This window comes from Leuciscus leuciscus, assembly GCF_965113295.1.
Source record: "Leuciscus leuciscus genome assembly, chromosome: 1".
Taxonomy (NCBI): domain Eukaryota; kingdom Metazoa; phylum Chordata; class Actinopteri; order Cypriniformes; family Leuciscidae; genus Leuciscus; species Leuciscus leuciscus.
The window spans coordinates 3,897,567-3,909,948 of NC_138725.1; positions in this window are offsets into that span (position 1 = coordinate 3,897,567).

The following is a 12,382-nucleotide window of genomic DNA, read 5'->3' on the forward strand; positions in this document are numbered from 1 at the left end:
GTCAGTCGAGTCAAATGTGTTATTTGCGATGATGAAACGTGATGTGTGTGTGTTAACCTGCTTGTGAACTCCGAATCTCTGATTTCATTTAAGATCTATGAGCAACATTGATGCGTGATGCACTGCCTTTAACCAGCTTTTGGTCCTGTTTGTCCCAGGTATGTTTTATATTCGGATTTGTCATGGTCTGTGTAAGAATATATTAGTTGAACTGAGTGTTAGCATTATCACATGTGCTATGTGCTCTCACGTGCTCACACGTGCTGAACTGTGTAACTGCGCCATTTTAGGTGGCCGTTCTTTTCTTTCTGTATTCCAAAAATATACAAAATGATGGTTGCTTAAATTTAGTTTCTCTGTATTTGTGAATTTATGAGAAATGAGAACAGAGACAGTGATTTGTACTTTATTTCTTTAATGTATGTTTTATTTTGAGTTTAATTCCACTATACGATCACTTTGTAAAAATGTATATCCAGCAGAGTTTCACATCTCTCGCTGATGATCTATGAGCAACATTGATGCGTGATGCACTGCCTTTAACCAGCTTTTGGTCCTGTTTGTCCCAGTCTGTCTGTTGCAGGCTAAGTAAAGAGATCTTGAGTAACCATCCACCTGCTCTCCGTGTGATTCCATCCACACACAAACACAGACAGTCACATTGGTGCCGTGACCCGTTGTTTCTTCAATCAAGATGTTTCCTGAAGCGGCCGAGGGTTCATCTTAAAGCTTCCGCTGGAGTCAGGTGGACATAATTTTGCTCAGGAACAGGTTTTTTTTTTTTTTTTTTTTTTTTTTTTTAAAAAGAGACTATTTTTTTCATTCAGTGACTGCACTCAAGCAGTTTGCAACGTTTGCTTAGAACAATTTGCTATAGAGACAACAGCACATTTTATGTTTTTGATTTATTGTATTCATTTTTTTTACAAGTACTGATATTCATTATGAGTGGTTTTGATAATTATCACACTCCAGTCTGTGGTAGTAAAGGTAGAGGATGGGGTTTATTGAAAGTGCCAAAGACATTACAGTTCAGCGGGCCTGGTGTACAGAGTGAAGCTCATGTAGTCATAGACAGTAACACTTCAAATTCAGACCCATTAGTTTGTGAGGGCCCATCCACAAGTTATGAATCAGATGCTTCTAGAGGGCAACAGGGTGTGTTTTCGTCTACTCCATACCCTAACTCACAGCCACCAAATGTAATCACTGCAATGACTGACATAATCAGCCAAGTTGGTCAGCAAATTGCTGATAGCATTGTCACCAGACTAAGCCCAACACGTAAAGTTGACGCACATTCAGTTGACAATTCTTCCAAAAATGTGACTGCAGATGGATCAGCTTCACAAATGCTGGACCTGATACAAAGCCAGTTGTCCTTTTCCAGAAATGTGAGAGAACCTCCTAGCTTCAGGGGAGAAGTTTCTGATGCTGTTGACTTAAATGAGTGGATAGATACCATGAGAGACTATATAAAACGCAATAATTTGAGGAAAGAGCATCAAGCGGAGGAGATTATGGTCCATCTGAGAGGCAAAGCAAGGGATGTGGTCAAGTTTGGCATAAGAAACTGTGACATTGACATTGTGCATAACCCTGATGCAATCTTTAGTATTCTCAGGAAACACTTCGAAGCTGCTCCTTGTTCTCCTCTCCCACTGGCTGACTTTTATACCACCTTACCCAGACCAGATGAGGATGCCTATGAGTACTGGATCAGGCTAAACCGTGCAGTTGACGTCGCTGCTGAGCGCTTGAAAGAACAGGGTAAAGTACTGGATTGTCCAGGAACAGAGGTAACACGCATGTTCATCAGACACTGCCCGTGTAAAGAGCTTGCCATCACCTTTCGATCTAAAACAATTGCCGCATGGTCTGTGCGAGAAGTTCAAGATATTTTGAACGAATATCACTCTGATTCCAGTCTTGTACCAGCAGTAAGAAATGCAGCACCCACTAAAATTCCTGTGAACAGAACTGAAGTGGAACTGTCATCTGCAGTACTTCCAGCTCCTTCTGATGTTCAGCAGTCCAGGTCTTTGGAAGCGTCTGCTTTAGAACGAGTCATGAGCTTGTTGGAAAAAGTCCTGTTAAAAGAGTCTGCCAGCAAAGAGCCAAGTTCACGTGTGAAGCCCAAAGGAAGCCTGCCTCGAGTAAAAGGCCTCAATGACCTGCCATGCACTGTCTGTTCGAGCCCTGATCATTCTGGCCTCACGCATTGTCTTGAGAAAAAGTTGTGCTTCCAGTGTCACTCTCCTGACCATTCCCGCTTTGTCTGTCCTGAGAGAGTGAAATCTCTGTCTTCTCAAGGGCTGGGAAACTAGAAGATCTGCACTTAAGGGAGGACAGTGTGGATCATGAGTTTATTCCTCCAAACCAGTGTTGTATGAATGACCCAACCTCAGTTTATAGTCTTTCTAGTTCTGTTGAGCCTGCAGGGAAAACTTTAATTTTTCAGAACACGCACAGAGTACAGCGAATTGATAGTCTGTTTTACACACCGGCAACAGTATGGGGCGACCTTCAGCTGAAAGCTATGGTTGACAGTGGCTCCATGGCATGCACGATGAGTGAATCTGCTGAACGTCTCTTGTTACAGTACAAGCCTGATTTACGAAATTTCCCTGCCAGTGATGTTGTCATAATTGGTTGTGGTGGACAGCGTGTTACACCAAAAGTGATGTATGAGCTTGAGCTCTCAGTTTATGCCTGCAAGATGGTTGTTCCAGTTTTAGTGGTTCCAGGGCAAACCGACGATTTGATCCTGGGCAGCAATGCTATCAAGTGGCTGATTCAAAAAATGAAAGAGACCGACGGATACTGGAGACTCGTGTCCAGCCCGTTTAACTCTGAAGATGTTGAATGTCACCAATTCCTGTCTCTACTTTCAAATGTGGAACGATGGAAGGGTGAAGACATACCTGATAGAGTGGGCACTGCTAAGTTGAAGGAGAAAATAACTCTAGAACCGAACCATGAACATCTCGCTTGGGCTCAGCTTCCTGAGTCAACAGCTGTTTCTGTGGGGAGCACAGTCATTGTTGAGCCAACCCTCTGTAAATGCCGTCCAAGGAACGTGATCATAGGGAGAGTCATCACACCTATGTGGGGCAGTAGATGGGTGCCGTTCAAAATAATGAACCCTACAGACAATGTAATCATTCTTAAGAAAAACACAAAGATTGTGGATGTTTTTACTTGTATTGCTGTGGAAGAGTTGTCTACACCTGAGTCCCTGAAGAGTAACGTTCAGTGTGCTGCAAGTCCTGTAAATCATGTACGGACCAGTGATGAAAGGAGAAACGTGCTGGATAAGTTAGAACTGCAGGATTTGAATCTGGATGATTGTGAAGTGTCAGAGGAGTGGAAGGATAGACTTCTGAACCTCATTGAGAAGTATGAGTCAACCTTTTCACGTGGAAAAATGGATTGTGGAGAAGCCACCGACTTTGTCCACAAAATCCACTTGGTGGACGAGAAGCCATTTCGACTCCCTTATCGACGTGTAGCCCCCAGCCACTATGATAAGCTGCGCACTGCCTTGAGTGAGATGGAAGTTAAAGGCATTATAAGGAAGTCTCAGAGTGAATATGCATCGCCACTAGTTTTAGTGTGGAAAAAGAATGGTGACCTTCGTATTTGTACAGATTTTAGATGGTTGAATGCGAAGACAGTGAAGGACGCTCACCCACTCCCACATCAAGCGGATGCACTCGCAGCTTTGGGCGGTAACGTTTTCTTTTCAACCATGGACTTGACTTCTGGTTTTTATAATGTCCCCTTGTTTGAAGAGCATAAGAAGTACACTGCCTTTTCCTCTCCTTTCGGCCTTCATGAGTACAATCGTCTACCTCAGGGTTTGACCAACAGTCCAGCAACCTTTATGAGGATGATGATGTCCATTTTCGGGGATGAAAACTTCACAAGCCTTCTCTGCTACTTGGACGATCTGATGGTTTTCGCTCCAAGTGAGCAAGTAGCTCTTGACCGACTGGAACTTGTTTTCTCACGCCTGTCTAAGCACAACTTAAAGCTGGCACCAAAGAAGTGTATGTTCTTCAGGAGATCTGTCAGGTTCTTGGGACACATTGTCACTGGGAATGGTGTCCAGACCGACCCAGAAAAGGTGAAGGTGATCAGTGACATCCAGACTGCTGACCTCATGGAAGCAGATAGTATAACCCCTTCTCAAAAGAAGATCAGATCTTTCCTGGGTATGATTTTATATTATCAGCATTTCATTATAGACTGTTCTGCCAAGGCGAAACCTCTTTTTAGTCTCCTATCAGGTCAGTCACAGAAAAGAGCTCAGAGGAAGTGTGGTCGGATGAGGAAGCCACTCAGTGTCGTGAAGCTTTCACCTGAGGATTGGACTAGTGAATGTACTGCTTTTTCTGTACATTCTTTTGAATGTACAGAAAACATGCTTTTGAAACTTTAAAGCAAGACTTTCTGCACAGTGTTACTCTAGCACACCCAGATTTCAGTCATCCCTTTATTCTCTCTGTCGATGCTTCATTTGATGGCATAGGAGCTGTGTTATCTCAGGTGCCCCCTGGGGAGAAAATTGCACGTCCAGTCGCTTTTGCCAGCAAAACGCTCTCCAAGTCTCAGATGAACTACCCAGCACATAGACTCGAATTTCTGGCTTTAAAGTGGGCCGTTTCTGACAAGTTTAGCCACTGGCTAAAAGGGAGACATTTCACTGCATGGTCTGATAATAACCCCTTGACCTATATTCTAACCAAACCCAGATTGGATGCGTGTGAACAGCGATGGGTGGCGAAGCTCGCTGCTTACGACTTTGACCTGAAGTATGTGCCAGGCACGAAGAACGTTGTTGCAGATGCCTTGAGCAGAGAGCCCTTTGTCAAGTCTTGTGTCAGCCATCGTCTGTTGAAAGAACCATACATTTCTCTCTTGGATGAGGTAAATGGTGTTGTTACTGGAACCGTGCAGGATGCCTTCCGTGTCACTACCAACTGTCAGAATGTGCAGGCTACCAGTGACGACGAAACTGAGAACGAGTTGCAGGATGACGTGAATGACTCATGTCCTGGATCTATTGATGCTGCTGAAGTTTCTGCTTTTCTGGGTGCTCACTGCGATGGTGGAGTTAGTCCATTGCCCGTGACAAGTCCAACGTCACTCCAGCTCCCTGATGAAGATCCATCTGTTGCAATCCCATTTTCCAGACTTGCAAACCTCCAAGAGCAGGACAACATAGTCGGTAGAGTCATCAACTATGTTCTGAGACATAAACGTCCTTCAAAGAGTGAGAAAGCAAAGGAGCCTAGCCCTGTGACAAACCTTTTGAAGCACTGGAAGAAGCTAAAGATTCGTAATCATGTGCTGTACAGAGTGAAGAAAGATCAACTGATGAATAAGAAACTCTTCCAATACGTTGTACCAGATTCCCTAAAGCATGATGTTCTCCGTGGTGTTCATGACTCAGCTGGACATCAAGGTGGTGCAAGAACTCTCTCCCTTGCAGCTGAAAGGTTCTTTTGGCCAGGAATGAGTAAAGACATCAAGCTTTATGTGAAAAACTGCCAGAGGTGTGTTGTCGGAAAAACACCAGAGCCAAATGCTCGTGCACCCCTTGAGCACATCCGCACCTCTGAGCCTATGGAACTAGTATGTATTGACTTCTGGAGTGCTGAACAGACTTCAGGGAAGGTCGTCGATGTCCTAGTAGTGACGGATCACTTTTCTAAGATGGCACACGCCTTTCCCTGTCACAACCAGTCGGCTAAGCAAGTTGCCCATCGCCTTTGGAATGACCTCTTCTGCATTTATGGATTTCCAAAGAGAATACATTCAGACCAGGGTGCAAATTTTGAAAGCAAAATCATTAAGAACTTGCTTGAGATGGCTGGTGTTCAAAAATCACACACCACACCATACCACCCTATGGGTAACGGTCTGGCAGAACGTTTTAATAGGACCTTGGGCAATATGATAAGAGCTCTCCCAGTGAAATCCAAGGCGAGGTGGCCACAGCTTCTAAGAACGTTAACCTTCAGTTACAATTGTACTGTGCATGAAACAACCGGGTTCGCTCCTTTTTATCTTATGTTTGGGCGTATCCCGAGGCTGCCGATCGACATCATGTTTCAGCATGTCCTTTGCGATGAGAGGGTGGTCAGCCACCATGAGTTTGTCACTGCACTGAGAAGAGATCTGAGCGCAGCTGCAGAAATTGCCCGGAAACACAGTCTCAAAGAGCAGAACCGCCATGCCATTCTTTACAATCGGAAGGTCAGAGGTTCACCCTTAGCAGTGGGAGATAGAGTTTTGCTGGCTAACCGTGGAGAGAAAGGCAAGAGGAAAGTTGCGGACAAGTGGGACTCTGTTTTGTATGAGGTTCAATCAGTGAGACCAGAAATTAATGTGTACAGGATTACAGATGTTCAGACTGGCAAAGGAAAAGTGGTGCACAGAAATCTGTTGCTTCCAGTGAATTTTTTATCCTGGGATGATGGTGAGGAAGAATCAGTTCGATCAGATTCCACTGGTGCTACCCGTGGCAGTGCTCTCGATTCCGCTCTGATGGATGATCCTGACCCTGTTTCAAAAACATCAGAATGGTTAATGCAGATGGATGGAACACATGACAGTGACGAAATGCAAGATGCCACTTGTGGTGGAGTTTCAGACATTCCTGATGAGATGACTCCTGAGTGCTCTGGCAATGATCAGTACAGTGCAGAACCTGAGCATGTTCCTGAACCTGCTGAGAGTATAAAGAGTTTACCTGCAACCAAGCCGAATGAGTACCCCAGTTGTTTGCAAGAAACTGATAACAGGCTTGCCCCTGTCATTTGCGAACAGCCCACAAGTACATATACAGGCCACATCACTACACGATTAGGGAGATCAGTTAAGCCCCCTAACAGACTTATTTGTGAAATTGATAGTCAGAAAATTGTGGAAAGTGATTCGCACAGTGATGCACAAGTTATTTTTCAAGGAACTAACTTTGTAGTGGAGTTGTTAAGGAACATTTTTGTTTAAAATGACTGAGTCTAAATGATGATTCATATCTAAGAGTCGACTATGATGTTAAGAGAATGACTTTGAAGTGAGTTTCTTCTCTGAGAAAGAATCTGAGAAGTTTGTTGTTTGCATCAAAAGATATTTGAAGAGCAGATACATTTGTAGCCACTAGTGTAGACTGCACCTCCTATAGTCTGTGTTAAGTGTGGAACCTGGTACCATTCCATTCTTTCACACTTCCTGGGGAAGAGATAAATTCTGACATACTGTATTGTAAAGCTCTTTTACTCACACCTGTTTTTTTCATAATTTTTTTTCTGCAATCTTTACTGTATATTTAGTTTGTTACATATTCCGGTTCTAGCCCAATTTAGCAGAATTTAAGGGGGGTGTATGTAACGGAGTTTAAATAATGCTGTTAAATTCATGCATTAATTGGGAAAACTCGACATTGGCTGTTGCGTCCCTTGCATTTGTGTGCGTGATATTAAGGGCGGAGCTACGTCACCACCAGCAGAGTTTCACATCTCTCGCTGATGGTAAGTCGCATCAATAAGTGCTGCGTCATAAAAACTGAGTTTAGATTGTTTTCAAGTGTAAGGTTGGTCTTTTTAACTACACACAAGTTTACTTCATGTGCCTGTCAGTCCCTAGTTCTGTCAGTCGAGTCAAATGTGTTATTTGCGATGATGAAACGTGATGTGTGTGTGTTAACCTGCTTGTGAACTCCGAATCTCTGATTTCATTTAAGATCTATGAGCAACATTGATGCGTGATGCACTGCCTTTAACCAGCTTTTGGTCCTGTTTGTCCCAGGTATGTTTTATATTCGGATTTGTCATGGTCTGTGTAAGAATATATTAGTTGAACTGAGTGTTAGCATTATCACATGTGCTATGTGCTCTCACGTGCTCGCACGTGCTGAACTGTGTAACTGCGCCATTTTAGGTGGCCGTTCTTTTCTTTCTGTATTCCAAAAATATACAAAATGATGGTTGCTTAAATTTAGTTTCTCTGTATTTGTGAATTTATGAGAAATGAGAACAGAGACAGTGATTTGTACTTTATTTCTTTAATGTATGTTTTATTTTGAGTTTAATTCCACTATACGATCACTTTGTAAAAATGTATATCCAGCAGAGTTTCACATCTCTCGCTGATGATCTATGAGCAACATTGATGCGTGATGCACTGCCTTTAACCAGCTTTTGGTCCTGTTTGTCCCAGTCTGTCTGTTGCAGGCTAAGTAAAGAGATCTTGAGTAACCATCCACCTGCTCTCCGTGTGATTCCATCCACACACAAACACAGACAGTCACATATATTCAATGTAAACTTTGATGATCATAATTAATCAATCGCAAATAACAATATGGGCAATTATGATTTTTGTCATAATCATGCAGCCCTAAGGTGAAGAAACCTGTTTATTATTTATTCATTTGATTTTGCAACTGTTCACTGAAATAGCTGGTTTCAATAAAACTACTTTTAACATGTCATATTTGGCTTTGACTGAACATTTGCTCTCAGTTTGCTGAAAAAAATATCGGGATATATTTCGTATATCGATATTCAGCCTAAATATATCGAGATATGACTTTTGGTCCATATCGCCCAGCCCTAATAATTACACTCATATTTTTTTATTTTATTTTTTTTTTAATTGTAATTGTTTTTTTTTATTATTTCATTATGCCATTATTAGGCTAGCACATCTCATGCAGTGTCTGGTACCAGTACTGTCGTTTCATCAAACGTTAGAGATGTTGGCTGCCAGACTGAACCCGTGGTGCTGGCATCAACTGGAACGCAACTGTCTTTTAAAACTTTGCAACCACACTTCCGAAGTGAAGGTATGTAGACTTTATTATTTTTTTTAAACTAAAAAATGACAAAGAGTGTCACATTATTCATGCAAGAACATTTTTTTTGATTGTGTTGTCATGTCTATCTGTTTCTCTGCATAAAAGGAACCCAGACAACAGTCAAGACCACTACTGATGTAGGCATCTGCACATCACCATCTACATTACATCCTGTCCATCCATGGTCCTCAACACCAATAAAGCCACGTATAAAGAGGCCTCGTCTCATGGAGGAGGATGAAGATGTGGCCAGTACTGCAGAGGCTAGCTCCTCTTTTGTGGCACCAGAAGCAGATGACTCCACGTATAACCCCGCAAATTCAGTTAATGTGTTTAGTCAGTCAATGGAAACATTGTAAGTTATTCTGATTTAAGAAAAATTGCCTGATTACTATTCAACATGTTTTTGTCCTATTTCACTAACTGTTTTTAATTATATATCATGTTAATCCTTATGTGAGTACTGATGTATTTGATTATAAACCAGGGACATTTGTCTGTATGCTAAGAACTGCTAAAATTTGTAATGTTTGGTATTCCCTTTTCAATTGACTTGGACCTATATATCTAAACCTGCATTTATACATTGTACTTGCATGTGACTGTTTTCACTCTGTCAATGTAGGGAAGACACCATTCCCCTTCCTGAACAGTCATCGGCCATTCCCAAAATGAGAAAGCTGTTGGTCTTTGAAGAATGCCTCATGGAGCTTTTTGAGAAGTGCCCAGTGTGTACAAAAGTTTGTGAGGTCAAGACAAGACTGAGAGGTACATTCATGGAAGTTTGGCAGAGATGTCCACATTGCCAGTACCAACGACGGTGGAAGAGTCAGCCAGTTATTGGAAACTCCACACCAGCGGGAAATTTACAGCTTTCTACAGCCATCTACGTGTCTGGTGCTTCTTTCTTCAATATACAGAAGGTATGTCCAAGGAGTTTGTCTAATATTGTTATCATAGCTTCAAAAACCATTAATTGTGGTAATGGAATGCTCTTCATTAAATGGCTGAGGTTGGGGGCTCATCTACTTGATGTTGCATAGTGCAGTGATTAATACCCCCTTAGTCCTCAACGCACACTATCCTTTATATATTTGGTTATTAACAGCAGCAACACGCCTTATTTGGTTTCAATTGGTCTTTCCGAAGCTCTCCAGTAGTCTCCTCATCATTTTGTATTTACTGTTATATAGCAGCAACACTTCAAAAGTCTGTGGGATTGTCTACCTGGTGGACTAAAGTTGAGTCAGCCCTGTCAAAAGGAAGTTTGTTTAAAGTGATACACCACCATTTCTGGATTTTTGTCTTTTCATGTAAAACCCAAATAGCAACACTGCTTGGTATAAGATTTAGACTCACCACAATTTTCTTCTACATATGCAATGTTAATAAAATATGTTTATCAACATGTAAACCCATTAAATGTGATTTGTTTTGTTTTTTTCATGACAGGTCTTCAAGGCCATGCAGTTGCAGATGCACAGCTACAGACAGTTCCGAAGACATTGCCGCAACTTTATCGAGCCCGCTGTGCTTCACAAGTGGAAGAATGATCAGGCAGCCGTCTTGCAACAGCTGAGTACAGACGGGAGTGCTATTCTTGGTGGCGATATGAGGGCTGATTCACCAGGCAATTGTTTTTATTTTTGAAAATCTTAATACAGGAAAATAGTGGATTAATGCACTTTTTTTGCATTATTTTCATCAATAACATTTATACAATTATGTGTTCAGGACATAGTGCAAAGTTTGGAAGCTACACCATGATGGACTTGAACAAAAACACAGTCATCGACATCCAGCTAGTCCAGGTAACTGACTAAATCACATAAATTATGAGATGCCTTTGCTGTATTAGCCTTAATGTATTAAATGTAATCCACTCATATACATATTTCGTAATAGAGCAACGAGGTTGGAGGTAGCGTGAACATGGAAAAGGAAGGTTTGAAGAGGAGCCTTGCAGTCATCACAGAGTCTGGAATTAAGTTGGACTGCATCGTATCGGATCGGCTCCCCCAGATCCAGAAATTCCTCACTGATGCCAAAATAACTCAGTACTATGATGTCTGGCACTTTGAGAAAGGTGTTTGACATTTACTTATTTCATTCATTATGGCAAATGTTGACCTATGTTTAATTGCCCTGGCCATTATTTTATATTTTCAATGTTTTTGTAGGTATGGGCAAAAAATTGACGGCTATTTCTAAAACAAAGGACTGTGAAAAGGTGAAAAAATGGTTGCCGATGATAAAGAACCAGATCTACTGGATTGCGGCTTCATCGACCTCTGGGCCAGAGAGGATCGCCAAGTGGTTGTCTGTGATAAACCACCTACAGGACATCCATAACCACGATGACCCCCTGTACCCAGCCTGTCGTCATGCTCCACGTGTGTCGACGGACAAGGAGAAATGGTTGAAAGCAGGTCATTTTATTCTGGTAACACACAAATCCAAATGGCCTACAAAATATTGTAATTTATGAATTCGATAAAACAGATACCTGATTAAAATGCAATAGAATATCTATAATTCTAAAAGATAATTAAATTCATCATATTTCATTCTATTATAAGCAGCAATTATATTTAAAATATATATGTATTTTGTATGTGATCCCCATTCTTATAAGCTAAAAATAGCTTCTGGTGGAGTCCTGTTTTTACAAACAACAATAATAAATTAAAAACCACATAATTTTCCATATGTGGTGTTGTAAAATAAAAACGAGTGAATTTTGAATTGTAAAAACTGTACGTAGGTATTATACTGTATTGGTTTCTAAGTATGAACACAGCTTAACCTATAACCATTGTTTTATATTCATCAAGTAGGTCACAATCAAAAAGTTGCATAAAGTTGTTGTCCAATATTTTTTTTTCATCAAACTATTAGGAACACCAGTTCATTATAAGTTGGAGAAGCTGTTTACAAGCAAGAGAGTCCTGAAAGACGTGTCAAAGCTAAGCCCCCATCACCAAACGTCATCGCTGGAGGCTTTTCACTCAGTGGTCATTCGATTTGTTCCAAAAAGTGTGGCATTTCCATTCTTGGGAATGCTATGCAGGTAAATAATAATGGGTCTTAATGTTTGTGAAAATGTTCAATATCGAGCCCCAACATCCGTAATACACAGTGACGACATTTGTGAATTTCTCTTTCCAAAGACTCTACCTGTCTGCGATGCACTATAATGAGAACGCTGACAGTCCACAAAGGCAGGCTGATGGGAAACCTTCATTCAAACTTTACTGGCCAAAAGGAAGAAAAGGGACATGTACAGTAAAGCCACTGAAAGAAGAGCCGACAATCAGTAAGTTAACTTATGAATTATTTATTATTGCACACTGATCAAACATAGACAATATATATATATATATAAAAATAATGTGATAAATTACAATATAAAATGCAGATGTATAATTACAATTATTTGGACTTGTACAACACCATATAAACAGACTTTTGAAACCTATCTGACCTTAATCTGTGAACATAACATTTACATAT